Source organism: Gorilla gorilla, chromosome 2 (assembly GCF_029281585.2).
Source record: "Gorilla gorilla gorilla isolate KB3781 chromosome 2, NHGRI_mGorGor1-v2.1_pri, whole genome shotgun sequence".
NCBI classification, from domain to species: Eukaryota; Metazoa; Chordata; class Mammalia; order Primates; family Hominidae; genus Gorilla; species Gorilla gorilla.
The window spans coordinates 85,238,367-85,243,525 of record NC_086017.1 but is presented as its reverse complement, the minus strand read 5'-3'; the positions used below and the strand labels follow the sequence as shown (position 1 = coordinate 85,243,525).

Here is a 5,159-nt window from a genome sequence, read left to right as displayed (position 1 = left end):
GAGCCTTGTTTTGTTTCCTCATCCTCAGGACAAACAGGAGAGTGCGGTGGGCAGATGGGAGGAGACCAATGTGCCAACTGTCAGCTCAGCAGACTGTGGAGATACTGCTCCTGGTTGTGGTGGGAGGTCTCAGAAATCTTATTCAAAATGTTGCTTTCCTCCCCCACTGGTTGTCCTTTTCATAGACAACTCACCCATGACAGCAGAGAAGGAATCCCTCTAAACTATTCTCTCAGAACAACAAAAAGATTATGAAGGTGATGATGAGGATAAAGAGGATGATGACAGACACCATGGCGTCATGAATCCTTACTGAGGGCTTCCTAAAGGCCAGGATCTGAGCTCTGTGGTCTATGCAGCCTGTTTCATTTCATCTGCATAGTCTCCCAGTTATTAGCACACATTTCATTATTATTTTACAGACTAGAAAAGGAGCAACGCATTTTCATATAACTTGTACAAGATCATGAAGTCAAAAAGGGTGGAGTCCAATTTGAACTGGGCAGTCTAAGTCCAGACACATGGCATTTGGCCAGTCCTGTCCCTGCATCCAACCTGCCCTCTCAAATCCTTGTCACTCAGGCCTATGCCCCTGTTCACTGTGCCCTTCCTTTTGGGGGTTCCCTGTAGACCACAGCTAGACCAGTGGGTGCCACAATCACTGTGTCAAGTATAGAAAGGGCAGCTGAGATCACATCAAAAATTCCAGAAAGAATTGGGACAGGATCATTCCGGACGCATCTCTCCCTTGCCCCTGTTCCTGGCTTTCCTTACAGCTCTCGACTTCCTCAAAGGAGCCACAAATTCGGAGTTTGGCTTCCACTCCTATTGAGGAAGCTGGAAACCATTTCAAAAATGCTCCTCCGATGTGCCTGTGGTTAAGACCTCTGAGCTCTGCTTAAAACTTTTGGAAGCTGGGCGCGGTGGCTCACGCCTGTAATCCCAGCACCTTGGGAGGCTGAGGCAGGAGAATCACAAGGTCAGGTGTTCGAGACAAGCCTGGCCAACATGGTGAAACCCCGTCTCTCCTAAAAAGAGAAAAAAAATGAGCTGGGCGTAGTGGCGGGCGCCTGTAATCTGAGCTACTCGGCAGGCTGAGGCAAGAGAATAGCTTGAACCTGGGATGCGGAGGTTGCAGTGAGCCAAGATCACTCCACTGCACTCCAGTCTGGGCAACAGAACGAGACTCCGTCTCAAAAAAACAAAAACAAAAACAGAAAAACCCACAACTTTTTGAGAGTTGGAAGACCATCATGTATAGTACCCGGGACTTAGAGTCTGGCCATTAATTTTCAATACCACCCTTTCTACTTATCTGTACAGTTAAGGGGTGAGATGTCCATCCTCTGAGACTCAGCACTCTCATCTGAGTTGATTTCTAATTGAGCCAATGGAAGTGAGCGATGATTAAACCGATCGTGGGTGCCCGCTTCGTGATCTCTACATGATGGATGCATAAAGTAAAGGCAAACTGAATTTTAGATACATTCGTTAATATTTTAGGCTTAAATTCCATACAATTCAATGGAAATATCCCCTGACCTGAAGTTCTGGTTTCCCTGCATTCCAGACAGGACATTTTATTTTGTCCTTATCTCAGTAAGTACTGAGTATTGTGGGAGGAACAAGCGAGTCTCTTTTGTTTCTGATTCCGCAGGGGCTATATCTTGCTTGGTACGTAGGAGATAGCAAAAGTAAAAATCTATGTTAATTATTGAATTGACACTTCTTTGGTTCACAAAAATTGGCTGTCATCAGTGTGACTTCGACTTACTTGATTCTTTTTGCTTTTTGTTTTTTGAGAAGGAGTTTTGCTCTCGTTGCCCAGGCTGGAGTGCAGGGGTGTGATCTCGGCTCACTGTAGCCTCTGCCTCCCAGGTTCAAGCCATTCTCCTGCCTCAGCCTCCCGAGTAGCTGGGACTACAGGCACGCGCCACCATACCGGGCGAAGGTTTTGTATTTTTAGTAGAGGCGGGGTTTCACCATGTTGGCCATGATGGTCTTGATCTCCCAACCTCGTGATCTGCCCTCCTCGGCCTCCCAAAGTGCTGGGATTACAGGCGTGAGCCACCGCGTCTGGAAAAACTTTCTGATGAAAAGTCTAAGTCCACCTAAGCTAAGGACAGGAGTGATAGCTTACATGAATTTTAAAACAAGACCCACCGATTTGAGTAAGCAATTATCTCTTCAAGGAGAAAAGTTAGAAAACAGAACGATGAAATCACTAGGACCTAACTAGCCTGTGGAACTATTTTCTGCTTAAGAACTATCAACTTTCATTTCATTTCCAGATGGCATGGTCTCAGCTGTTATACAGTGTTTATAAATGTTCTCAATCAAAGGAATTTGTATCAATCCACTCGAATAAAATAAAATATTTGAGGTCTTAATTTCCTTTAATTAGGATAACCTTTTTCTTAAAGTGAAGAGAATGGTTTTATTACATATTTTTCTTCGGAAAAGATAGGCTGTATTTTCTAGCAATTACCAATTTGTTATATATGATGATCTGGTTGTTGGAACATTCTTGAATCTAGTGTCTCTAAGGCAGGTGTGTACAGCAAGAAGTGAATAACACAGAAATCAATGATGAAAGCATTAGAAGACAATTGAGTTTGTCAGAACTGCAAAATATTGCTGAGCGTGGATTGCTGTGGAATCTGAAAACATTGCTTGTGAATTGCTTCTATCCAAAATGCAGACACAATGCTGGGTGTTGGTTTACTTGTTTCCGATTTTTTAACCCTCTTTTCTGGGTGAAAGGTGTCCAAACTCTACAGACCGACAGAGTCTAACAGGTGTCTCTATATTCCTCCTCCTAGAACTCTCAGAGGATCCAGAACTGCAGCCGGTCCTCGCTGGGCTGTTCCTGTCCATGTGCCTGGTCATGGTGCTGGGGAACCTGCTCATCATCCTGGCCGTCAGCCCTGACTCCCACCTCCACACCCCCATGTACTTCTTCCTCTCCAACCTGTCCTTGCCTGACATCGGTTTCACCTCCACCATGGTCCCCAAGATGATTGTGGACATCCAATCTCACAGCAGAGTCATCTCCTATGCAGGCTGCCTGACTCAGATATCTCTCTTTGCCATTTTTGGAGGCATGGAAGAGAGACATGCTCCTGAGTGTGATGGCCTATGACCGGTTTGTAGCCATCTGTCACCCTCTATATCATTCAGCCATCATGAACCCGTGTTTCTGTGGCTTCCTAGATTTGCTGTCTTTTTTTTCTTTCTTTTTCTCAGTCTTTTAGATGGTCAGCTGCAGAACTTGATTGCCTTACAAATGACCTGCTTCGAGGATGTGGGAATTCCTAATTTCCTCTGTGACCCTTCTCAACTGCCCCATCTCACATGTTGTGACATCTTCACCAATCACATAATCATGTATTTCCCTGCTGCCATATTTGGTTTTCTTCCCATCTCGGGGACCCTTTTCTCTTACCATGTAATTGTTTCCTCCATTCTGAGGGTTTCATCATCTGTGGGAGGTGTAAAGCCTTCCCCACCTGTGAGTTGTTTGCTGATATTATGGAACAGGCTTCAGAGGGTACCTCAGTTCAGATGTGTTATCTTCCCCAAGAAAGGCTGCAGTGGCCTCAGTGATGTACACGGTGGTCACGCCCATGCTGAACCCCTTCATCTACAGCCTGAGAAACAGGGATATTAAAAGTGTCCTGCAGCGGCCGCACGGCAGCACGGTCTAATCTCAATATCTTCTTATCTGTTCCATTCCTTTTGTAGTGTGGGTTAAAAAAGGCAGCAAGGTCAATAAGAATGATATCACAGGGTGAACACCCACTGTGATATTAGGAGTAATACCTCCGTAGGATATAAAATATACTGTCACAGAGTCTACACACTCTGGAGTACACCCACTGTACTCCAGAGTACACACTCTGGAGTCTACACATGGAGTACACCCACTGTGATATTAGAAGCAATATCTCCCTAAAACATGATGAAAAATATCACAGGGTGTGCACACTGTGTGATATTAGGAGTAATATTTACCCTGGATATGATGACTAATATCAAGGGTGTGCACACACGGGGTACATACACTGTGATATCACGAGTTGTATCTCCCTAGGATATTATGAATAATATCACAGGGTATACACTATGTGCGTACATCCACTGTGATATTTGAAGTCATATCTCTCTATGAGATTACAAATAATATCAAAGGGTGTACACCCCTGTGACATATTAGGAGTAACATCCTTCTAGGGTATTACAGATAACGTCACAAGGTGTACAACTTCTGTGACATTTTGTACACTCTTTGTGACATTAAAAGAAACATCCCCTTAGGATACTATGAATAATAACACAGGCCATGTACACACATGGTGTACACCTCCTGCGCCATCAGGAGTAACATTCCCCTGGGATATTAGGAATAATATCATAGCAGGGTACACACATGGTGTACACCCCATGTGACATTAGTAGGAACATGCCCCTAGGATATTAAGAATAGTATCACAGGCATTGAATACACATGATATACACCCCCAGTGACATTAAAAGTAACACCCCCCTAGGATATTATGAATATCACAGGGAGTACACCCCGTGTGACATTAGGAGTAACATCCCCCGAGGATATAACGAATAATATCAGAGGGTGTACATGCATTGTGACTTTAGTAGTAACATCTCTTTAGGATATTACAAATAATATCACAGGGTGTACATGCATTGAGACATTAGTAGTAACATCCCGCTAGGATATGACGAGTCATATCACAGTGTGTACACCCCCTGTGACAATAGTAGTAACATTCCTCTAGAATATTACGAATAATATCACAGGAGGTACGTACAGCCCCTGTGATTTACGAGTAAAATTTCTATAGACTATTACAAGTCATATCACTGTGTGACTCTGTGTACACCCCATGTGACATTAGGAGTAACATCCCACAAAACTATGATGAATAATATCACAGGGTGAACACCTCCTGTGACCTGAGGAATAACGTGGTTTTAGGATATTATGAATGATGTGACAAGGTGTACACACCCTGTGACGTTAGGAGCAATATCCGTCTAGGATGTTAGGAAGAATATCACACAGAACACACCCCCTGTGACATTAGGATATTACAAATAATATCACAAGGTGTAGATGCATTGTGACATTAGTACTA

The 5,159-nt window shown here is 43.8% G+C and overlaps 1 pseudogene; it reads left to right on the top strand.

Moving 5' to 3' along the window:
* The first annotated feature begins 2,821 nt into the window (after positions 1-2,821).
* Positions 2,822-3,707, top strand: LOC129532511 (olfactory receptor 7E24-like; annotated as a pseudogene).
* Positions 3,708-5,159: the final 1,452 nt, after the last annotated feature.